This window comes from Palaemon carinicauda, chromosome 1, assembly GCF_036898095.1.
Source record: "Palaemon carinicauda isolate YSFRI2023 chromosome 1, ASM3689809v2, whole genome shotgun sequence".
NCBI lineage: Eukaryota > Metazoa > Arthropoda > Malacostraca > Decapoda > Palaemonidae > Palaemon > Palaemon carinicauda.
In genome coordinates this window covers 173,259,547-173,286,138 of record NC_090725.1, presented here as the reverse complement: position 1 = coordinate 173,286,138, position 26,592 = coordinate 173,259,547, and the positions used below count along the sequence as shown (strand labels likewise).

The following is a 26,592-nucleotide window of genomic DNA, read 5'->3' as shown; positions in this document are numbered from 1 at the left end:
GTGCTTTGTGTAAGTAGGAGGTCATGTTGGCGGTGTTTGGGAGAGGTAGTAATCCGATTCTCTCTGCATGTTCAAATACCTATAATTCCCACACTTGACGACCATGGAATGGAGGCCCTTTTGGCAATGGCTCCTTTCTTTCATTTTGGCAAACGTTTGTTTAGAGGCTGTCAAATGATCCAGTGCCAGACACTTGAATCTGGAGAACACTTAGGGCCCTGTCATCTTGATATGGTGAGAAATACCATGTCTGGTGGGAATTGTAGGGGTTTGGTGAAGTTCTGGACGGAAAACTTCTGGCTATGATGTGAGGATGTGGATGTATGCATCCGTGGGTGCTCTAATTTAGAGAGCGAGGTCGAAGGGGCCGAGTTGAAGAGCCGACGATGAGTAAAGAGTCTGCATTGACTAACTGTTGGTGAGCGACATCAACCACAAGGTGGGAATGTTACAGGAAGTGAACAGGGAGGATGGTCAGCAATGAGAACCTTCCAATTATATATGGTGCTTCCAAACAATGGGTTTTCGTACCTGCGGATGGGTCAACAAATTAGGATGGGAATCAGCAGCTGAAAACCAAACAGGAGAACAATACTCGAAACAAGGTAGAATGAAAGAATTAAAACACTGTTTCTCGTAGATCTGTTGGCAGCTACCAGGTGAATGCCGAAAGACTTAGACAGACTAAGATGTGTCCTGGAGAGTGGCCTTGAGAGAAGAGAATGGCAAGACCCATGTCTACCAAAAATCGCACAACTGTACCTGTATCATGTAAAAAGATTAGAGGCATGGGAGGCCACCGCCACAAGCGATGGCCTACTTGTACATTTATTGACCACTGACAACCGTTTGCACGTTTCTTCACAGCGGCCCCAAATCTGGATTGGTAGTAGCATAACTGCGGCTGATGGGCATCAGTAAGTGGCTATAGAGGTCGTTGATTGAGGTGTGAGCAAGTGGTGGGTGGTGGACGGCTTTGTCACCGCTCCCGCACATCATGGGGTCGGTGTCTGTGTCCTACCGTGTTCATGTCAGCTTCGGTCGATGTTGAATAGTTGTCCTCCTTGTCAGGAGTGGTGGCATTGATGAGGTCTTGAAGATGGTGAAGTGGCTGTCCATATGGGCATCGACTTCGGTCATCAGGTCCTTCATAGGCACAATATCGACATCGGGTAAACGTCGTACCAAAAGGGCACGAAGCAGGTTCACCTCATGAGGAGAGTTGTCTGTGGCAGGTTGCAGGTGAGCGATATTGGTCATTTCCCTGAGGACAAGAAAAGCCTTCTGGTCCCACAACGGTTGTTGAGAGATGAAAAACTTGGTTATACAGGCGGCTGGCAATGGCAATTACTGCTTCAGGAATTATTTTTTGAGATCGTTGTATGTTATTGGGGTGTCTCCTTGCTAACAAAGCCAAAAGGAGATTTCCAGGGAAGCGTCCTCGGGGATCGTCACGAGAACATAGTCTGCTTTGGTACTTGAGCAAGTCATTCCCTTGATGCAGAATTGGACCTGTGCATGCTGAAACCAGGTGAATACTTCTGTACCGAGGAAGTGTGGTAGTTTCATGGAAGTGGCGTTGATAGAAGAGTCAGGGTCGGAAGGTGGCATCATCAAACAGTCAGTCACGTCAGTGAGGGGGAAAGCAAGAGGGAGCTGGTCACTCCAGGGTCACCAATGTGAGAGTGAGCCGTGAGGTTGTAACCCAGAGGCGAGGTGAATGCGACTAACTTTATTTCAACAGACAGTGAGCCAATATACAAGAGTTTAAGAGCAAGAAGGTCACAAAATTCAAACAATACTATTTATGTGAAAAAAAAAACAGGAATGAACAGGTTCTATTACCAGTGAGGTGTAGAGTGACAAATACAATAAAAAAGAAAATGCCGTTACAGTGTACGAGCATTTGTAAAACTTGTGCGGTACAATCAATATTAAGAAGTAACTTATATGAACCAGTATCTTATGTGAACCGATAACTAATAGCTTACGTGAGCCAATAATAACTAGTCTTTTACATTAGCCAGTAATCTTTAGTAGCTTACATGAACCAATAAAAACTGGAAACTTACATGAACCAATAATAACTAGTAGCTTACATGAGCTAATAATAACAGGAAACTTACATGATCCAAAAATAACTGGAAACATACATGAACCAATAATAACTAGTAGCTTACATTAGCTAATAATAACTAGAAACTTACATGAGCCAAAAATAACTAGTAGCTTACATAAGCCAATAACAACTAGTAGCTTAAATGAGCCAATAACAACTAGTAGCTTAAATGAACCAATAATAATCAGTAGTTTACATAAACCAATATTAACTACTAGCTTACATAAGCCAATAATAACTAGTAGCTTACAAGAGCCAATAGCAGCTAGTAGCTTATATGAGACTAAAATAACTAGTTGCCTACATGAACCAATATTAAGAAGTAGCTTATATGAACCAATGATAAAAAGTATGTTACATGAACCAATAATAACGAGTAGCTTACACGGGCCAATATTATTGTAGTAGCTCATATGAACCAATGCTAACTAGTAGCTTACATGAGCCAATAGCAACTAGTAATTTATATGAACCAATATTAACTAGTACCTTACATAAACCAATAATTACCAGTAGCGTATACAAACAAATAGCTAGTAGCTTACATGCGATAATAATGACTAGCAGTTCACTTGAACCAATAATAACTAGTAGCTTAAATGAGCCAATAACTAGAGGCTTACATGAGCCAATGAAATGTAGATTACATGAGCTGAAAATAAATATTAGCTTACATAAGCCAATAATATTGAGTAGCTTACACAAACTAACAACGACTGGTATCTTAAACGAGCCAATAATAACTAGTAGCTTACCTTAGCCAATTATAACTAGTAGCTTACGTGAGCCAATAATAACTATTAGCTTACATAAGGCAATAATAACTATTAGCTTACACGAGCCAATGATAACTAGTAGTTTAAATGAACCAATAACAACAAGTAGCTTACATGAGCCAATAACAACTAGTAGCTTACATGTCCCAATAATAACTATTAGCTTATATGAGCCAATAATTAATTACTAGTAGCTTAAATGAACCAACAACAACTAGTAGTTTAAATTATCCAATAACAAGTAGCTTAACTGAATCAATAATAACTAGTAGCTTACATGCACCAATAATAACTAGTAGATTACATGAGCCAATAATAACTAGTAGCTTAAATAAACCAACAATAACTAGTAGCTTAAATGAGTCAACAATAACTAGCAGCTTACATGAGTCGATAACTAGTAGTTTAAATGAGCCAATATTAACCATTAGTTTACATGAGCCAATAATAATGTGGCTTACATGAGCCAATAATAAATAGTAGCTTACACCAGCCGATGATAACTAGTAGCTTACATGAGCCAATAATAACTAGTAGCTTACATGAGTCAATACTAACTAATAGCTCAAATGGGCCAATAATAACCAATAGTTTATATGCGCTGATAATAACTAGTAGTTTAAATGAGCAAATAATAACTAGTAGCTTACATCAGCCAATGATGCCTAATAGCTTACATGAGCCAATACTAACTAGTAGCTTAAATGGGTATATAATAACTAGTAGTTTATATGCACAAATATTAAGTAGAATCTTAAATTAGTCAATAACTAGTAGCTTACATCAACCAATTATAACTAGTTGTTTACATGGGCCAATAATAACTAGTAGCTTACATAACCCAATACTAACTAGTAGTTTGAATGGGCTAACAATAACTAGCAATTTACATCTTCTAAAAATAACTAGTAGCTTAAATGAGCCAATAATAACTAATAGCTTACATGAGAAAATAATAAGTAGTAAATTACATGAGCCAATACCACAAGCAGATTAAATGAGCCAATAATCACCAGTAGCTTAAATGAGCCAATAATCACTAGTAGCTTAAATGAGCCAATAATAACTAGTAGCTTACTTAAGCCAATATTGCTGTAACTAGTAGCTTACTTAAACCTGTAATTACTAGTAACTTGCATGGGCAAATAACTCGAAGCTTGCATGAGCCAATAATAACTAGTAGCTTACATGAACCAAGAACCAGTAGTTTACTTGTGCCGATTATACTCGATAGCTTAAATGATCTAATAATAACTAGTAGCTTTCGTGGGTTAACAACTTGTAGCTTACATGTTCAGTGAATATCAAGTACCTTACATAAACTAGTAGCTTCCAATAGAAAATAATTAGTTGCTGACATGAGCCAATATTAACCAGTAACTTACATTAGCAAATAATAACCAGTAACTTACATTACACAATGATAACCAGTAACTTACAAGACTCAATAATAACCAATAACTTGAAAAAATAATTAGTTGCTTCCATAAAAAAATAAACAGCAACTTACATGACCGAATAATAAACAGTAACTTAAATGGCCCAATGTTAACCAGTCACTTTAACGAATAATTATAGCTTACATAAAACAATAATAACCAATAACTTACATGACCCAGTAATAACCAGTAACTTACATGACCCAATAATAAACAGTAACTTACATGGCCCAATAATACCCAGTAACTTGAACAAATCATTAGTTGCTTACAAAAAGGAATAATAACCAGTAACTTATATGAGCAAATAATAACTAGTAGCTTACAAAACTCAATAATAACTAGTAGCATACATGGGCCAATATTACCATAACTAATTGCTTACATGAGGAAATAATAACTAATAACTTCCATGAACCAATAATAATTAGTAACTTCCATGAGCTAATAATAACTAGTAACTTCCATGAGGCAATAATAACTAGTAACTTCCAAGAGGCAATAATAACTAATAACTTCCATGAGGCAATAATACATTTAGCTTAAAAGAGCCAATGATAACTAGTAACTTCCATGAGCCAATAATAACTAGTAGATTATAAGAGCCAATAATAACTAGTTATTTATATGAGCCAATAATAACAGGTACTTTATATGAGCCAATAATAACTAGTAACTTCCATGAGGCAATAACAACTAGTAACTTGCATTAGGCAATAGTAACCAGTAATGTATGAGCCAATAGTAACTAATAACAACCATGACCCAATAGTAACTAATAATTTCCATGAGCCAATAATAACTAGTAACTTCCATGAGGCAATAATAACTAATAACTTCCATAAGCCAATAATAACTAGTAACTTCCATGAGGCAATAATAACTAATAACTTCCGTGAGCCAATAATAACTAGTAACTTTCATGAGGTAATAATACCTAATAACATCGATGAGGCAATTATAACTAATAGCTTACAAGAGGCAATAATAACAAGGAACTTCTATGAGCCAATAATAACTAGTAATTCATATGAGCCAATAATAACTAGTAGTTCATGTGAGCAAATAACACGTAACAAATGTTTGAAAACCCCTTTTGGGGTCATGTGAACGACCTCTGCCTGCTGGCTTTGCTTGGGAATACACGCTACCTCAGCTTCCATCGGCGACAGAGTTCTGTTGCCCTCTCATTTCTGTTGACGAGGACTTTTTGTTGTCTCCTCTTTGTTCTTACAGATTGTGTGGGAAAGCTACAGCCAGGAGACAAGAATACCCGCTTGGTAACAGAACGGACTCCTACCTCGACACTCCCTTGGAAAGATGGCACCTACCCCAGGATGCTATAGGACCAAGTCTTGAGAGTCTGCCACACCTAGAGACAGTGCGAGGAGAGCCATGTTAGAAAGCTTGCGTCACTCTCTTTGTTGTGCAAGGGCACCCAAGCTAAGCCATTGATTTGAACTTATAATTTTTAGCGTTATGTTGAATTTAAAGTAACTTTTAAAAACTAGTCTTCTAGCTGTAGTCTCGCCCAGAAATTAGGATGTAAACTCACTGATTGTGAGAGCACTTGTAAGCATTTATTTTAAACATTTTAACATATAAATAATGTTTTAAGAATGCTATTCAGAATTTTTTAACTTAGAAAAATTTCGAAGTGCTCAAGATTGAAGTTGTAAAATTTTCATCGAAATATATGTAAGTTTGAAAGATCAGATTCGCCTCTGACTTATCCCGTTTCCTGAGATTGAATTGAACTTAGATTTAAAATTAAATTTTGTCTGTCTTGACAAAAAGTGGTGGCACTTTAGTGGGATCATTTCATTATAGTGAAAATACAAAATTACAACATGAGTATACAGGAACACGACGATTTGTACATTGAAGTTGACGAAACCGTTGGAGGTCTACGTCATTTTGTAAGGACTAAGGAGAACCTGTACACAGTGGAACATCGATGGGCACAGAGAGATCAACAAAGCAGGGAGCATACCAAAACAGCCCTTCACTAGATGGGTTCGAACCCCGGGTCGGAGGAAATGGAAGACACAGCGACTCTGGCGGTTTCCACCGCTTTCGGAGTATGTCCCTATCTTTGAAGACAAAGCGCCACAACAAAGACGAAGATTTATATTGATCGAGACGTTTCTCACGTCTGTCGAAGCAGGGACGTTTCTCACGTCTGTCGAAGCAGCGACATCGGAGTGATGATGGACCGACCATCAGAAAATTGTTTTGGCAAAACAGAGAATCCGAGGAAATGCCCATAGGAGAGAAAAGAGAGACCTCGAATTCATGGAGCCCAGGTCTTGAGAGCACCTGAAAGTACACATACAATGGAGGATAGGCCAAGGTACTGCCTTTTTGCATCAATACATATGCAATTACTTTCCTGTGCGGAAGGAAGGCGAACACTACTACAACTTTTTCACATGGATAGCAGCGGACTTGGACGGCCATGATGCATTGAAAGGCATTAAGGACCCCTGGTTGAAGGTGGTCATGAAGTCACATGTATCTGGATATGCGTGGGGTACACTGTTTCAGCCCGTACCCGTAGAGAGGGCGATGGACAACGTGAGGATTCTTATTGAAAGTACGTTAGAAGTACTCCAGCCGCAAGGACATAGGCAACAGCAACCTTCAACCATCCGAGTGGACAGAAGAAATCGTCGGGACAAGGAGGAAACCAGAGGTCAAAATCTCAGAAGAAGATGCATTAAATTTAACTGCAAACAGCGGGGACACTACGCTAGCTAATGTAATGCAGCTCGAACCCCCAGCGCGGGAGCAACAGGAACGCCCCTAGCAGCAGGAGGAACGACACCTGCGATGGGAACGACATCGTATCACCCCAATCCCCCAGTGGGTTTTACACAAGCATCCCCAGGATGGAGGCCCCCAGCGACGCAACCGCCGCCGCCTGCGCTTGGTCGGCGCCGCAAGCACAAGGACAGCCCCCAGCAGTGCCAGCGGCACCAAGGACGACCCAGTAGGAAGAAGACCGATGGCAGCACCCAAGCAACCTGTTATCAAAGTTAGGTTCCCTTCTGGTATTGAAAATTGTTTAATAGATACAGGGGCATTTGTGTCTCTTATTGTGGAAACACACATTATAGTTAATCAAGTGCAAAACGAGGTTCCTTTAAAATGTCAAGGTCTCGGGGGAAAAGAAGTTCTCATAAATAGTTTTTGTTCACAACCTTTCGAGTTGGGAGACGAGAAACTCATTCATGATTTCTACGTCGTCCCTGAGTTGGGTATCACGGGGATAGATGTCATATTTGGTTCAGAAGCGATCTGGTTATTAGGGTTAAATGTACTTTCATGTTCTGAGGGATTAACTGCAACCATGAGGGATCGTATCCTACCCATAGGAGGAACAGTTGCATCAGTAGCACCCATAATAGAACCTGTTGTTAACGTAACTGATAAGTGGGACCTTCGACTTACACAAGAAGTGTGTATAGACCCTTGTGTTGCAATGGTGACTGAACTGCATGTGTAACAAAGATGTGAAAGAAGGGATGGGCGTACTTATGCCTCATTTAGACTTTGAAGATAACTTGTTGCAGGACTCAATAGTGCAAATGAAAGAGAGGAAAGTAAGGATATTATTCCATAACTGCATCGGTACTAGTGTTAATTAAAGAGAATAAGCTAATTGCCTGGGTAGAAATGAATGTTGATTTAGTGTTTAACGCCGCCTTTCAGCAAAGTACCTCATCAAATCGCGCATGCGCCTTAAAAGAGTTGGGATATAGTTTAACAGCTGTTCAATATCATTTCTATGTAGCCCAGTTATTGGAAGAGTATTAAGACGTATTTGTTTTAGAAGAAGAACCTCCGGGTTATTGTAACTTTATGCCTTTCAGTATAGATACGGGAGACAGTACGCCAGTTGTAACGTACCCCTATAGAGTACCTTATGCATATCAGGCTGAAGTAAATAGACAGTTGGCAGAGATGAAAGTGAATGGAATAATGTCGGTCTCTGATTCTCCCAGGCGATCTCCTATCGTAGTCGTAAAGAAAAAGTCTGGCGCTTTACGCATATGAGTAGATTACCGTAAACTGAAATGCGTACCGAAAGTTGATTTGTTCCCCTTACCTTCCATTGAAGAGGTTTTGTGTAAAGTCAGGAATAACATGTTCTTTTCGACATTAGATCTTAAATCTGGGTATCACCAAATAGCACTCGATCCCAAGAGTAGAGAGAAAACCGCATTTGTTGCTGGCGACTCATTGTACTTCTTTAATTCTTTGCCATTTGAGTTAAAGAATGCGCCCGCGCATTTTTCAAGCGTAATGATGAGCGTAATTTCTGGATTGGTAGGCAATGCAGTGTTAATCTACCTTGATGACATAATTTTAGGAAATACTGTAGATCAACATATGACTAATTTTGTTAAAGTTCTTAAGGCGTTGAGACGCCATAATTTGAAGGTCAACCTAGCAAAGTGTCAGCTGTTTCAGCCAGAGGTTCAATTTCTAGGTCACATGTTAACTAACAAGGGCGTAAGCCCTATGGCGGACAAGATAGAAGCTATTCGAACTTATCCATGATCATTAACCCCTAAGCAAGTTAGTTCATTTTTGGGGTTAGCCTCTTATTACAGACGATTCATTAAAGACTTGGAAAAAATCTCGCGACCCTTAGATAAACTTAGAAAAATAGAGAATTTTGAATGGAGTCGAGAACACGAAGATGCATTTCAAAAGTTGAAACAAGCTTTGTCTGAAGATAGTTTCTTAGTCTTCCCTAAATTTGATCGGGAGTTCTACGTGACATGCGATGCTAGCGATGTTGCCATTGGCAGAGTCATAGAACAGATAGATGACGACGGAGTTCTCCGCCCAGTAGCGTTTGCCTCATGAGCGTTAAAGGGCCCGGAAACCCGTTATTCAGTGTTAGATAAAGAGACAATGGCCATTAAGTGGGTATTAGAAAGAAATCGTTATTTTCTGTTGGGACATAGAATTTGTATTAAGTCTGATCATCAACCCCTATCGTATATTTTCAAGAAATCAGATTTGTCAAGTTGTCAGGCTAGAAGGTTGGAGGCATTGTTAGAATTCGATATCGTTTGATTCGAATACTTTCCTGGACGAACTAATGTAATAGCGGATGCCTTATCTCGTTCTGTGGCCGCTATAATGAGGTCGATGAGTACGTCACGGGCTCTGCGGGAAAGCGAGCCGATAGTACTCAATGACCCCTCCCAGCTGGGAGATGTCAGCTGATAGGACGGAGCTTGTGTGTGAGTTTGTTGGGCCCAGTGAGAGAATGAGTGAAGCGAATGCCCAGCAGATGAATGAACCTGTCCTTGAAGCTTACGACGTCCATGATGATGATTGTGATTGGGAAATAACACAACTAATTAAGGCACAGAATGAAGATCCTGTATGGGGAAGAGTTAAGGCTTATGTTAGAGGGGAAACAGAGGAATTTCCTACTGACGTCTCGCTTCCATCTAATAGATTTGTAATAGAAGACAATGTTTTGTATGTCACTGATTTGAAATGAAACGAGTTAGTTTATCGAACTGTATTACCCACTACTTTCATAAGAAACGCTATGGCATTATCGCATTCATAGCCACTATCCGGTCACGTAAGCATAGCGAATACACTCAGAAGAGCCACTGATTATTTTTATTGGAAAGGCATGAAACGAATGATAAAAAATTATGTAGACGCGTGTCTCCTTTGTCACCTGTTCCGATCACATAGATTAAATGTACCTCCTGCTCGAGTCTGGCCTTTAGTTAAAGAGAAATGGCAACATGTACACATTGATTTGATAGGCCTCTTGCCTGTATCACACGCAAGACATAAGTATATTTTTGTTCTAGTAGATGCGCGAACTAGATATACATTCGTGCAACCTTTGATTGACAAGTCTGCACAGGAAGACGCTAGAGCTCTTAGGGCTTTCATTGAACTGTTTGGTACCCCTAGAGAAATTGTACCAGATCACGGAACCGAATTCGTAAATGAAGTATTCAGTCGAATATCTGAATTGTATGGCATTAAACATTCTCCCATTCTTGCGTATAGGCCTAGTTAAAATGGGTTGGTAGAGTCTAAAAATCGAGTCTTGATGAGTATGCTTAAATACGTAGTAGCAGATAGCCCGAATATATGGTCGGATATGTTGTCTACACACAGGATATAATGAGTGTGTTGGCGATACACCTTTTTATTTGGTTTTCGGTCAAGATCCAAATTTGCCATATGACGTTTTCACGAAAAAGGAGAAATTACTTGTGTATAACGTAGACGATTTTCGAACTTATGTTGTCAATGTAAACAGGAGGGCTTTTGAAGTTACAAATAAGTTTTTAAGGATAGCCCAGGAGAGGAACATTCGTAGTTACAACAAGAGATTTAAAACGAAATCAGATGAAATTCAGATTGGTGATCGTGTGTATATAAAGCGACTTCAGGGTCGAGAGCATAAGTTCGAATCAGCTTTTTTGGTCCATTCAGGGTGATCCATATTAACCATGATAAAATAACTGAAAATCATTGCAAAAGGTAATGTATATGAGGTTCACGCCTCTATCATCAAGAGAGTGCCAGAAAATGAGATGACGAGTTCAGATAATCGGAATGTGTCAGCAATTTACCCTGTTTTGGATGCCAATGACTGATCACCTGAGTTTCAGCACATTGCTCGAACTCCCTTTTCTGCTGAGAGAGAGAGAGAGAGAGAGAGAGAGAGAGAGAGAGAGAGAGAGAGAGAGGGGGGGGGGCGAGCGCCCTTTAAAAGGCAGTGAGCCTAGGCTTAGTGTCAGTTAGCCAGGATTTAGCAATAGGCTTAGGTTAACTAGTTAGCCATGGGAAGTGTTCAGTTTTTTGCGGCAGTGTGTTTGCTAACTGCTTGCATGTACGTGAACAGTGAAGTGAGAGTACGCAAAGGCGTAGTCTGTGATGAAAGATTTAGGTTGTCTTTAACGTCTGACATACATGTTTTGTTGGTTAGTTATGATCCCGTGAAAGTTGCGAGTCCACTGCTTACGATTCTGGGTCAGATTAACAAGTTAGAGGATCAATGGAGACTGGTTAAAGATGATGTTGCTGAAGTTAAGAGCGATTCTTGATAACGTAAAAAGAGCCCTTAGTAACTCATTGGATAATTTCGAAGACTTTGTGACTTCAAAAGGGGATAGAAAGAATTGATTGGAGGTTGAACTGGGCTAATTACCCGGTCGGAACTCGATCAGTTGCAAACCGTGCTAACTAAAGAAGCAAAAAACACGCACGTCATGATAAATAAAGTAATATCTCATACCTATATCGTAGATGAGAAACTGAAGACAGTTTCTATAGCAGTAACTAAAGGACAGGAGGCGCTAAGAGTGTTGGAGAATAGGATTAATAATTTCGGGGAGAAAATAGAACAAGTTCAGAGAGATGTGATTTATGTAGAAAGTGCTAAACAATTAGCTTTTGTAGCTAGTGAGCTAACTTTACACTTAGGAAACGTGGCAAGCCAGATTCAACAAGTGGTGACCACAGGGAAATCACGTCCGATATCTTGCCTCCCGGGGAATTTTTGAGGATAATTAAGAAAATTCATGAGGCTGTGCCAATGTTTATTCCCCCTGTAGAGAATAATTTAGCGGAGTTCTATCGAATGTCATCCGTAACTGTTTCTAAGTTAAAGGGCAAGTTTAGTTTTCCGTAGAAATACCTGTTAAGAATGAGGATTCAGATTTTCGTTTGTATGAAGTAAAGTCAATGTGGACAGACAGAAACATAGGAATTCGCAACTCGGGTATCGGTTGATCTGCCATACTTTGCTGTGAACCATAGGGACACTTGAGCTATGACCTTGCCTAATTTATACAGGTGTAAGATAGGGAAAGCACATGTGTTGTGTGAACCTGTGTATGCGCCTTTCGCGCATGTTTGTTTGTTTGATGTATACCTGGAAGAGCCTAGTTTTGTACATAGTTGTAGGTTCGAGGTAAAAGCTGATTTTGAAAGGGAAATAGTTAATTTAGGACATCGTTGGATTGTGTCTGCGAGACGAGAGTCTAAGTACAAGGTGATGTGTGACTCAAGTGTTGACCCTAGGGGGTCACTGTCTTGAAACATCAGGATGGGTGCTCTGTCCAAGGGGACGGATACCGTCTACCCGGCCAAAGAAAAAGGAAGAGTGAACGAGTGACAGTTAGGGACACTTCTGTCATCTTGCCAGGTGTGAATGTGTCTCACGTGTTAGTTCACCTTAACCTGACTCGACTAGGAACCATGTCCTTAGATCACATCTTTTTCTATGACTAATTTGTCAATTTAACAACATCACATAGGGCTTTGAGTGTAGGCTTTTATTTAGCTAGTATGTGTTTTTCTTGCCGTCCTGATTGGACTGAGCATATGTTGTAGGCCGATAGTATGTGGTCCTGCCTGTCTCCGATGGCGGAGGGCAGAGGGGGTCAGAACAGTCATGCTGACAGATCCTCTGCCGGTAGGGGAAACTTTGGCCTTAGAACCACAAGTTCCAAGGAGGACCTCCCGCCAGGTGCCCCATGCAGGCGAAGGTCGAGGGAACATTCCTACACGGTGGGGCTCCGGTGTGTCCAAATGAGCCCTCAGGTACACCGATGAACATACTGTGACGGGCCGAGAGAAGGTTGTGACTCAAAGACACTCTCCTTTATATACAAAAGCTCAAAGCACCAAGAAATTTCATGTTAAAAAACAGACACCATTACAGATGAGAAAAAGAGATATGTTTATTCTGGTTCTTTTTAGTGTGAGAGAAGAGCGAAGATACAAGCATAATATATACACAAAATGAACTATGCAAGATCGTGTGACACATGGTTGGTACATGGCTCCACCCCCTAAAAATGACATACTGTACATGTTAAATAGGGCGCCCTGATCTAGAGAGGCGAACTGTAGGCGGGTCATCTGGCAGGAGATAAGCAGGTTTTAGACGATCAATGGAGACTCAAGTCTTCTTTGCCACGAATGTTTAGAAGGAATGCTTTCGGACTGCATCGGATCACAAGGAAAGGGCCCGTGTAAGGGGGCATTAGCGGTGGCTTGCTAGTATCGTTGCGCAGGAAGACGTGCATTGCAGAGTGCAAGTCTGTTGGTATGTGATGTTTCGCTGGGGGCTTGTAAGTCTGGCGGCATGGAGTAAATTTTCCCACGACGTGACGTATGCGCTGGAGATCGTCAGAGGAGGTTGTAGAAGGAAAAAATTAGGCAGGGACAACCAACGGGTCGCCATACACCATTTCAGCTGCTGAGACGTCGAGGGCGTCTTTAGGAGTGGTCCTTAGGCCCAGGAGGACCCAGGGAAGCTGGGTAAACCAGATGGAATCCTTGCAGCGGGACATCAAAGCTGCTTTGAGGGTACTATGAAAACGTTCAACCATTCCATTGGCAGCGGGGTTGTAGGCCGTTGTCTGATGTAGGATATTGCCCAGGAGATTCGCTAATGATGTCCACAATTGAGAGGTGAAAGTGGTACCCCTGTCAGAAGTAATATGCTCAGGGATACCAAATCTTGCAATCCATCCTGAGAGTAAGGCAGATGTACATGATGTGGACGTTGCAGTTTCCATGGGAATGGCTTCAGGCCAACGAGTGGAGCGGTCGACGACGGTAAACAGGTAACGATATATTTGTGATGTGGGTAGGGGGCCTACAACGTCGACGTGAATGTGTGCGAAACGACGCTGAGGTTGAGGAAAGGTGCCCACTCCTGAATCCGTGTGTTGATGTACTTTGGAAGTTTGGCAAGAAGTACAGGTGCTGACCCAATCCTTAGCATCCTTAGAAATGCCGTGCCAAATGAACTTCGTCTTCAGCAGCTGTGCAGTAGAACGACACGAGGGATGTGAAAGGCCGTGAATGAAATCAAACACCTGCCGGCGCATGGGAGCAGGAATCAAAGGTCGCGGTCTACCAGTACTGACGTCACAGAGGAGGGTGGTGTTGGAGTCTTCGAGGGGGAAGTCTTCCCAACGGAGGGACGTGCAGGATTTCCTACATGCTTGATACTCTGGATCCTGTCGTTGGGCTTCAGCCAGGGCGTTGTAATCCAATCCCAATTGAACGGCAGCCAACGTGTTTCTTGACCGGGCATCGGCAACGGGATTCATTTTCCCAGGGACGTATTGAAGGGTGCAATTGTAATCAGCCACGGCAGAGAGATGTCGGCGTTGCCAGGCGGACCAGGCATCAGACTGTCGAGTGAAGGCGTACATCAGAGGCATGTGGTCTGTGCGAATGACGAAGGGCGTACCTTCTAAGAAATGGCGAAAGTGACGGACAGCCAAGTGCACCACCAGCAATTCGCAATCAAAGGTAGAATAACCCGATTCTGCATTGGACAGTTTTCTGCTGAAGAAGGCCAATGGGCGGGGCGAGCCGTTGATCACCTGTTCGAGTACTGCACCAATAGCGACGTCGCTGGCATCGGTGGAGAGAAGGAGAGGGGCACGTGGGATAGGACAAGTGAGAGCCGCAGCAGTTGATAGGGCCCTCTTTGCATTGCAGAAGGCCGCTTCTTGAAGAGGACCCCACTTCAGGTCCTTTGGCTTGCCCTTGAGGGAGGCGTAGAGGGGAGCAAGAGAGGCAGCAATGGCTGGCAGAAAAAGGTGATAATAGTTGATCATGCCCAAGAATTCCTGCAGAGCTTTGACGGTCGAGGGCGCGGGGAAGTCCTGAACGGCTGCTACCTTCTCAGGGAGGGGATGGACTCCTTCAGGAGTGATGCGGTGCCCTACGAAGGACACTTCGTTGGCACCAAACGTACACTTGTCGTTCCGGACTACAAGGCCGTTTTGTTGCAGGCGGTTTAGCACGATGCGCAGGTGACGGAGGTGTTCCTCTTTTGAGGAGGAGAACACAAGTATGTCGTCCACATAACATCCACAGAAAGGGAGGTCCCCTAAGATGCCATCCATGAGACGTTGAAACGTGGCCCCAGCATTACGAAGGCCAAAACAGGAGTAATTGAAGGTGTATGTACAACGGAGTGGTGATGGCAGTCTTGGGGATGTCTTCTGGGTTCATAGGCACCTGATAATACCCCTTCAGGAGGTCGAGCGTAGAGAAAACCTTCGCTTTGTACAGGTAGGAAGTCATGTCGGCAATCTTTGGGAGGGGGTAGTGATCCGGTTCTGTTTGCATATTCAGGCGCCTGTAGTCCCCGCATGGACGGAGGGAGCCGTCTTTCTTCAGAACGATGTGTAAGGGTGACGACCATGGGCTGGAGGCCTTTTGGCAAAGGCCCATTTCCTCCATTTCGGCGAACGTCTGTTTGGCGGCTGCCTATCGTTCCGGTGCCAGACGTCTGAATTTTGCGAAGCCTGGGGGTCCCGTCGTCTTGATATGGTGACAAATACCGTGCTTGGCAGGAACCGTGGGCGTTTGGCGAAGTTCTGGACGGAAAAATTCCGGGTATGACGTGAGGAGGTGGGCGTAGGCATCCGTGGGTGCGCTGATGTGGAGAGCGAGGTTGGAGGGGCCGGGTTGAAGAGGTGTCGAAAAGTACGAGTCTGCGTTGACCAATCGTCAGTGGGCGACATCGACCAGAAGGTGGAAATGGGAGAGGAAATCCGCACCGAGGATTGGCAACGTGACGTCAGCAACGAGAAACTTCCAATTAAATTTACCGTTTCCGAACGATAATGTGAGGTTCTCATAACCGTAGGTGGGTATCGCAGATCCATTGGCAGCTACCAAGCGGACGTCGGCAGACGTAGACAAACTACATCGTGTCCTGAAGAGTTCCCTTGGCAAAAGAGGACGACAAGCACCCGTGTCTACCAAAAACCGCACACTCGTTCCTGCATCATGTAAAAAGAAAATATTAGCAACACGGAAGGCCACCGCCACGAGCGATGGCCTACTTACAAGTTTTTTGGCCACTGACAATCCTTGGCACATTTCTTCACGGTTGCCCCAAATCTGAAGTGGTAGTAGCAAAACTGCGGCGGATGGGAGGTAGTAAGTGGCTGTAGAAGTCGTTGGTTGGGGCGCGAGCGAGTGGTGGGCGGTGGGTGGCTTTGTCGCTGCTTAAGCACGTGACGGGGTAGGCATGTATGTCCTACAGCATTCACGTCAGCTTCGGTTGACGTTGAATAGGCGTCCTCTTCATCAGGGGTGGAGGCGTTGATGGAGGTCTTGAAGTGGCTGTCCATAAGGGCGTCAACTTTGGTCATCAAATCCTTTATGGGTAAACTATCGGCATCGGGTATGGCAGCGCGTATAGGTCCGGGTAAACGGCGTATCGAAAGGGCACGAAGTAGGTTCACCTCACGAAGAGAGCCATCTGCGGCAGGTTGCAGGTGAGCGATACTGGTCATTTCCCTGAGGGCAAGCGAAGCCCTTTGGTCCCCCAACGGTTGTTGCGAGAGCTGAAAAAGCTTTGCTATACGGGCGGCTGGCGACGGCAAGTACTGCTGCAGAAGGTATGTTTTGAGGGCGTCATACGCTATTGGGGCGTCTCCTTGTTCACAAAGCCAGTCGGATATTTCCGGGAAGGTGTCCTCGGGTATCGCCACGAGAACATAATCTGCTTTGGTGGTTGAGCGAGTTACGCCCTTGATGTGAAACAGGACTTCTGCGCGCTGAAACCAAGCAAACGCCTCTCCGCTGGCGAACGATGAAAGTTTCAAGGGGGCAGCCGCAGCGCCAACTTCCGTAGAGTCCGCCACAGTACCAACGATGGAGGGGCGAGGAGCGAGTCGACTTTTGGGGTCACCAATGTGACGGGCCAAGAGAAGGTTGTGATTCAAAGACAGTATGAAAGAAACTGAGTAAATTTATTATAGAACACTCTCTTTTATATACAAAAGCTCAAAGCAACAAGAAATTTCATGTTAAAAAACAGACACCGTTACAGATGAGAAAAACAGACATGTTTATTCTGGTTCTTTTTAGTGCGAGAGAAGAGCGAAGATACAAGCATAACATATACACAAAATGAACTATGTACGATCGTGTGACACACGGTTGGTACAATACCGTCTCAGGCACGGTGTGAAGATGTAACGACCCAGTTGGTGTCGTCTGTAGGTTTAGTGTGAACACAGATTTTTTTTTTTTTTTTATATGTACTAGTACTTTGGTTTGTAAACACTTTGCTAGTGTGATATAGATATATGAGAGTATTATGATTGATAACATTTGTGGTGATTTTATTTTTTTTATATGCGATGGCCATCCTGTGCTTGATGTATGTATCTATTTTTGCTTAAGATGTCTCTGTGGATCTATATATTTTTCTTTTCCATGGGGAATGATTTGATATTATGCAATGTGATTTTTTGTCACCTGTTATTATACCAGGTCTTTAATTACAGAATCCAGGGCGGAGAGTGAGACCAAGATATGTAACGCCTCCCTTGTGATCTGAGATTAGCAAAGGCAAAATTGTCGCTTAGGCAAACCTGAGGATTAAAATCCTAAGTTGAGTACTTTTTTTTGTATGATTTGTTTTACTCAAGGAAGTCTTTCTTTCAGATTTCAGTTGCTAATGTGTAACCTTTGGATATTTTGATTCTTAGCTTTTGCTTGCCTATAGTTGTCAAATATGCATTGTTCTTCAGAATTACTTACCCTGTTTTTTTTTTCTATTTATACCTATGTAATCTTTTTCAGTAATTTGTTTCTTCATATTTAATTATATTTACCCATATGTATTGATTTTCAGAGTTATTTACTGCATTTCTAGTTCTTTTTGAGTATATAACCTTTTAGAGTGTTTGGTTCTTGGTTTTCAGTTAATCATATTATGTATCTTGTGTATTCAGATGGTTACAGTTCCTATTTTTCTCATGATTAAAAGCACAACTACTGTAATGAGATATGGGAACTTGCTTTGTTCAGACCTTGTAGTTTGTTACTATTTGAGTTTTTTGGGGGAGAAGTTGAGGTTATGTGTACCCAAAGTAAACTGCGGCAGAATAGTCATGTTGGGGTTTGAGTTTAAAGTAAACTTTGTTGTGATTGCTTTCTTTTGGAGCCTACCACAGTTAAAGGAGAAACTGTAACTTGGTAGGCGGGATTTGTCACATAACAAATGTTTGAAACCCCCTTTTGGGGTCATGTGAACGACCTCTGCCTGCTGGCTTCGCTTGGGAATACACGCTACCTCAGCTTCCATCGGCGACAGAGTTCTGTTGCCCTCTCATTTCTGTTGACGAGGACTTTTTGTTGTCTCCTCTTTGTTCTTACAGACTGTGTGGGAAAGCTAAAGCCAGGAGACAAGAATACCCGCTTGGTAACAGAAAAGATTCCTACCTCGACACCCCTAGGAAAGATGGCACCTATGCCAGGACGCTATAGGACCATGTCTTGAGAGTCTGCCACACCTAGAGTCAGTATGAGGAGAGCCATGTTAGAGAGCTTGCGTCACTCTCTCCGTTGTGCAAGGGCACTGAACTTATAATTTTTTAGTTGAATTTAAAGTAACTTTTAAAAACTAAGTCTCCTAGCTGTAGTCTCACCCAGAAATTATGATGTAAACTCATTGATTGTGAGAGCACTTGTAAGCATTTATTTGAAACATTTTAACATATAAATTATGTTTTAAGAACGCTATTCAGAATTTTTGAACTTAGAAAAATTTCGAAGTGCTCAAGATTGAAGTTTGTAAAATTTTTATCGAAATATATGTAAGTTTGAAAGACCAAATTCGCCTCTGACTTATCCCGTTTCCTGAGATTAAATTGAACTTAGATTTAAAATTAAATTTTGTCTGTCTTGACATCATAACTAGTAACTTCCATGAGCCAACAATAACCTGTAACTTCCATGATGCAATAAAAACTAATAACATCCATGAGCCAATAATAACTAAAAACTTTCATGAGGGAGTAATAACTAGTAGCTTATGAGAGGCATTAATTACTAGTAACTTCCATGAGGCAATAATAACTAGTAACTTATATCAGCCGATAATATCTAATAACTTCCATGAAGCAATAATAATTAATAACTTCCATGAAGCAATAATAACTAGTAACTTCCACGAAGCAATAATAATTAATAACATCCATGAGCCAATAATAACAAGCAATTTCCATGAGGCAATAATAACTAATAACTTCCACGAGGAAATAATAACTAGTAGCTTGTAAGAGGCAATAATAACTAGTAACTTCCATGGGGCAATAACAACTAGTAGCTTATAGAAGCCAATAATAACTAGTAACTTCCATGAGCCAATAATTATTAGTAAATTCCACGAGCCACTAATAATTAGTAACTTCCATGAGCCAATAAAAACTAGTAACTTCCCTGTGGCAATAATAACTAGTAACTCCCATGTGACAATAATAACTAGTAACTCCCATGTGGCCATAATAACTAGTAACTTCCATGTGGCAATAATAACTAGTAACACCCATGTGGCCATAATAACTAGTAACTTCCATGTGGCAATAATAACTAGTAACTCCCATGTGGCCATAATAACTAGTAACTTCCATGTGGCAATAATAACTAGTAATTCCCATGTGGCCATAATAACTAGTAACTTCCATGTGGCAATAATAACTAGTAACTTCCACGAGCAAAAATTAACTAGAAACTACCATGTGGCAATAATAACTAGTAGCTTATGAGAGCTAATGATAACTAGTAATTTCCATGAGCCAATACTAATTAGTAACTTCCATGAGGCAATAATAACTAGTAACTTCCCTGAGCCAATAATAACTAGTAACTTCCGTAAGCAAATAATAACTAATAACTTCCATGAGTTAATAACAACTAGTAACTTCCATGTGGCAATAATAACTAGTAGCTTATAAGATACAATAATATTTAGTAACTCCCCTGAGCCAGTAATAATTAGTAGCTTATATGAGCCAATGATAACTAGTAATTTCTACGAGGCAATAATAACCAATAACTTTCATGACACAATAATAACTAGTAACTTCTGAGGCAATAATAACTCATAGCTTGTAAGAGCCAATAACAACATGTAACTTCCATGAGGCAATGATAACTAATAAATTCCATGAGCCAATAATAACTAGTAACTTCCATGAGGCAATAATAACTAGTAGCTTATAAGAGCCAACAAGAACAAGTAATTTCCATGAGCCAATATTAATTAGTAAATTCCACGAGGCAATAATAACTAGTAACTTCCATAAGCCAATAATATCTAATAACTTCCATTGAGCCAATACTGTAACTAGGAGCTTATATGAGCCACTAATAACTAGTAGCCTATATGAGCTAATAATAACTAGTAACGTCCATGAGCCAATAATAACTAGTAATTTCCAAGAAGCAATAATAACTTGTAGCTTACATGAGCCAATTATAACTTGTAACTTTTATGAGACAATAATAGCCAATAGTTTATGAGCCAATAATAGCCAATAGTTTATGAGCCAATAATATCTAGTAGCTTATATGAGCTAATAATAACCAGTAGCTTAATCGGCTAATACTGTAACTAGTAGCTTATATGAACCAATAATAACAAGTAGCTTACATGGACCAATAGTAATCAGTAGCTTCCTAGAGCAAATAGTATATAGTAGCTTACACGAGTTGAAAATAAATAGTAGCCCATATAAGCCAATAATAACCATACTCTGTCAAATTTATGAAGAAGACTGAGATATACCTACAGAGAAAAACACACGTGCTATATTTCTTACTTTGTGTTTCTAAATAAAAAAAAAAGGGGGGGGGGGAAAGGATGCCATTTGATGGATATAATGAATACAATTATTCTAAATGTCAATTTTCAATTATATAAAACTAAACTTATAATTGTTATAGTTTTGTAACAATATTAAGTTATACTATAAAGAAAAGTGGCAAAAACGTTGCTACTTTTCCGATATAGTTTCTCAGGTCAGAGATGGACATTCGTTAATTGGCTTTCGTCAGAAAGTATCCCCTGCGGGCAGGTACTGGTAAAAACCACCCGTGACGATAATGCAGGGATCTTATGCTGGGATCGCACATTTATGTATCTGCCTCCGGCATACTCCTGTAAGCCGAAATTGCCTTTCTTTTTTTTTCCCCCTGACGGGGAAAGTATAGGTCGTATGCGGTAGACGTACGTCTGACGGGAACCATTGCAAAGCCAGAGTTTTGTAAGTACATTTGTGTTTGCGTTTAACGCACTCATGTTCCAGTTAGTGGCCGGTTTGACTGGTGAATAGGTACGTCACTGAACTGTCGAACATTGGAGCCAACCCGTTAAACACAAAAGAGTTAAAAATACAGTAAGTGCTGTTTTTAGTTGTTATATGAGTAGGAAAAAAATGCCAAGTTCCTTTTAAATAAATATCTGGTCTCAATCCACAAGCTGTAATGATTATTGTAAATACATACATACATACAGCATACATACTATATATCTCTCACAGTTACACATTTCTTCAATGTTTAAATGTTTCAAGCGATTAAATGCCTATAGTGAGGTAGGGAAAAAGGGTTGAACTACAGTATAATCTGTCTTTACTGTTAATGACTTTAAAGTTTTCTGATTATTTTGTCAAGAATGTGAGAATTTCGTAGGATCTTTTGATGACCGCTCCCTCTTTTAGAAACATGCTAATTCGTTATTTATTAACCAAGATAAAAAAAAAATCATCAATCACGAAGTGCAGGAAAGCCAATCTGTACGAAATAATAAAATTTGATAATACAGGAGACGGTGACTCTTGACCAAAGGCCAGTGTTCAGCCCAAACTTGGTTCTAATTTGAACGAACTCCTGTGTATTGACTATTTCCGGAAATATACTTGAGAGATTCATTTCATAAGTTTTTATTATTACTTGCATTATGTATTTACTTCTTTTACTTATTTGTATGTTATTTTATTCTGGTATTTTAAGTATTTTTCATTACCTTTAATACGATATTGACAAGTTTTTGTAATTTATGTAAAATGTTTAGTGCCATGTGGTCTTATTACTTTCACTATGTATTTACTTTAACTCCTTAATTAATAATACATACAGTAGCACAGACAACAAACAGGGAAACCAAGTCGTTATGAAAAAAATAAACACGAGACAAAAGTATACAACATACAAAAATAGATGCTGGGTCACTGAACAAGTGAACTGAATTATCTTGCTGCCCTTTAGATACATACCACCTGGTACGAAGTCTCCAATATTTTTCGCTAGCATTTCGAAGATTTAACCACCATAAACGTACCATTTTTTTGTCTGATCTACAAGCTATAAACATGACCTACATGCTACCGTCAGCAGGCCGTCAAACCCACCAAATCTATATACTCGCGAATATACGGGCTTGAGCCCCGACCGTGATTTGCATACGATCACATACCGGATGGTACGTGCGCCACCCAAGAAAAAAAAACATGTGGCGCCACACGACAGACGTATCAGCAATCCCGGTTTTACTTCGCAAGCCCTAAAGTTGGAAGTGTTTGGTAGCCAACTACCATAAATGCTCTTAGGGGAGAAAACGGGAGCAAGATATGGGAATGTGTGATCCCAGCATTAGCTGGCCGTCAAACCCACCAAATCTGTATACTCGCTCATGTAAGGGCTTGAGCCCCGACCAGGATTTACATCCAATCGGATACCGGACGGTACGTGCGCCACCCAAAAAACGTGGCGCTACAACACCTGGTTTTAACTTTGCAAGCCCTTAAGTTTAACATGTTTGGTTGCCAAATACCATTAAATCCTCTTACGGGGCAAAACGGGAGCCAGATACGGGAATGTGTGATCCCAGCATTACATTCCGGTATCTTGCTCCCGTTTTCTTCTGTAAGAGGATTTAATGGTATTTGGGAATCAAACACGTCAAATTTAAGGGATTGCAAAGTAAAGCCAGGGGTGTTGTGGCGCCACTTTTTTTGGGTGGCGCACGTACCATCCGGTATCCGTTTGTATGCAAATCCCGGTCGGGGCTCAAGCCCGTACATGAGCGAGTGTACAGATTTGGTGAGTTTGACGGACAGCTACCGGTAGCGTGTAGGTCAGGCATAAACATGGTAAATTTATAGTAAGTAAATCTTTAATTGTTAAGTTCGACTGGGTTCATCTGGCAACATTTCTGATCGATATCCAAGGGGAAAATATTGGAAACTTCGAACCAGGTGGTATTTAAAGGACAGCAAGATAATTCAGTTCACTTGTTTAGTGACCAAGCATATATTTTTGTATGTTGTATACTTCTGTTACAATATCGTGTATTTCCTCATGACTTGATTTCACAGTCTGTTGTCTGTGCTACTGTATGTTTTATTATATTAAGGAGTTAAAATAAATACACAATGAAAGTCACAATATAATCCATTGACATATTAGGGCACAAGTGAAGAACTATGTAGCGAAAAAAGAAAAAAAAAGAAAAATGGTAGAGTTAAGGGTAGCCTACTTTGAAAAGAAGCACTGCAATCAGTGACAAAAGAAAATTGGGCAAATGCCGTAAAACACGCTAAAAAATTACAGGATGACGATGCAAAGCAAGATGTGGTTATTGATAAATGTATTGATTCTTTAGTAATAAGCCACGAGTCCTCTGATGAGGACTCTTCTTAAAAATTGATACATTATTATGCATATTAATAAACTTTCTGGTGTGTGACGAAAGACTAATTTTAAATTAAAAGTTAGATGTATGAAATTTGTTGCATTCTCCTGTATTATTATCATTATTAGCCAAGCTACAACTTAACTTGGAAGGGAAACAAAAAGGAAAAAAGAAATAAAGGAAGGATATAAAGATGAAATACACAAGTAACAAGAAGGCAAATAGTTATCGTATCATTAAATGTTAAAAACAAACTAATAACATTAAAAAATGGAGAGCATGTTGATCTGCCCCCCCCCCCTCCCAAAAAAAAAATAAATAACCATGGTAAGAGACAATAATGACAAAAAGAAAAACAGATACATTTCGGCTGTGGCCTATAGAGGAGATACTCTTTTAATAGGGGGTCGATTCCCAAAAAAGATTACTACAAGAATTTAGTGTGGTGGGAAGGTATACTACAAAGTCCGGAATAGGGCAACGTGTGTTTTTGTGTTTAGGTACACCTCAATCTTCTCCGTAAATTTGATAAAGTATAGTAGCCTATATAAGCTGATAATAATTAGTGGCCTATGTGCCAATAATAACTAGTATCTTAAATGAGTTGCCATTAATAACTATTAGCCCACATGAGCCAATAATAACAAATAGCTTGAATGAGTCGATGATATCTAATAGCGTACATGACCTACAGTGTATTATTTTTTGTGCAGGTCATTTTACTAGTTGGAGACTTGAAAATCAGGAACACGCTTCTCATTAAGTTTTTGTAATGCCGTTAACTGCTTATGGATCTTAGAAAGTTTAAGAGAACAGTGTTCTTGAACTCTATGAACCAGCAGTCTTCTCACGTCCTTCAGACACAGCTGAAATGAGCAAGATTGTGATCAGTTATTTAAATTTCTATATGCCCTTAATAGATTGATAAGGACAGTATAAATACCCAATATTGTGATAACTCAATTATTAGCTAAATTTTTATTGATAACGTTAAAGACAATAAAATATTATTGGTATTAATGGTTTCAACTCAGTGATACTTTCATAAAAAAAACATTAAATACCTAAATTTTTTTAATGAAATCAATAATAAAAGAGAAAATAATTGATAAATGATCGGACATATAAGCTTTACTAACAATTAGGTTAATGTTGAAATTACTGTAGAAACTCATCAGTAAGTTAAAACCTTCAGATCATTTAGCCATTGTGCAATAACTGTTGGTTCTGTTATCATCATCAACATCATCGGCCATTACTGTTACAAGTCCACTGGAGAATAAAGGCCTCAGACGTCTAACCACTTATGCCTGTTCTTCTTCTTTTGGTGCCAGCCCACGCCCGCAAACTTCCTTAGTTCGTGAAACCATCGTCTTCTCTTCCTTCCTCTGATTCTTTTACAATCTCTAGGAACCCATTCTGTTATTCTTAAATTTCATCTCTTGTCTGCCATTCTCATTCATTCTCATTATATGTCCTGCCCATGTCCATTGCTTTTTCTTAAAAGTTGTTAGACTATCCTCTTCTTTAGTTTGCTCTCATATCCATGCTGCTCTTGTTCTGTATCTTAGTGTCATTCCCATCACTATTCTTTCGTATCTCTTCTAGTTGTAACTAGCTTATGTTTTAAGGCTTTAGTAAGGCTCCAAATTTCTGAGGCATAAGTTAATACGGGTAGGACCATCTCATTACTTTTCTTTTTAGAGAAAGGGCCATTTTACTTTTCATAATCGCATTTTGTTTACTAAATGCTCTCCACACCATCCTTATCCTTATTTTAATCTGGGTCTGGTGTCCTGAGGAAACTCTTACTGTCTGTTTTAAATATGTATATTCATTAAAAATCTCCAGAGGCTCATCCAAAACTCTTTTTGGTTGTCTCTCTGCATTTTCATTGAAAATTATCTTAGTTTTATTCATATTAATTTTCAGTCATACATTTCTGCTTCCTCTATTCAAATCTTCTATCATCTTTTGTAATTCCTTCCATGATTTACTAAACACAACTACGTCATCTGAAAATCTTAAGTTGTTATGGTATTCCCCATTAATATCAAGTCCTACATTTTCTCAATCTGAATTTATAAAAACTTCTACACATACTGTGAATAATTTAGGAGAGATGGGGTCTCCCTGTCTAACTCCCTTCTCAATTGGAATTTTCTTGCTATTGTTATGTATTTTGTACAGTAATACCATATGTGCTATGGGTATTAAGAGTAATGTTGCACAGTATTGGATTGATAGAACATGTTTCAGCATAGTTTATAAGTTTAGTACCGTATGTTTTGAAGGATTTGATCGTTTATTAGTTGTCTTAAAGTTAGGATGTGATTATTCTTAGTTTGTATTGCAGTAGGATGCAGTCTTTTAAGAGTGATGCTCTTTTGTTATTTTTGTACTTTTTGTGTAGATTTTTGTTTACATATTCTCACTCGAGAGTCACAAGCCTGTAAGAGTGAGATCAGAGATGTAAGCTTGAACCAAATTAAACATATTTTAATACCAGAAACCTATAATTGATCCCAACAATATGAGTCGGCAGCAATGCTGGGATTGTCAAATACAACACTAATGAACTATTACTCTCAAATAGAAAAAGGAGGTTTAGCATTAGTGTCTGGAGTTAAGAAATTTCATATGTATCTTTATGGAAGGAAAAACTTTCCATTTGTCACAGATCATAAACCTCTATTAGCAATATTGGGTCCAAAACCAAGTTTA

The 26,592-nt window shown here is 40.1% G+C and overlaps 1 protein-coding gene across 1 annotated transcript in view; it reads left to right on the top strand.

The window, feature by feature from the left end:
* The window catches only part of LOC137652878 (piggyBac transposable element-derived protein 3-like), a 341,902-nt gene extending 324,092 nt beyond the window's left edge, over positions 1-17,810 (top strand). The window contains exon 3 of the transcript XR_011046375.1: positions 17,675-17,810. The gene's annotated coding sequence lies outside the window, so the exon portion shown is untranslated. The remainder of the gene's footprint in view (positions 1-17,674) is intronic.
* Positions 17,811-26,592: the final 8,782 nt, after the last annotated feature.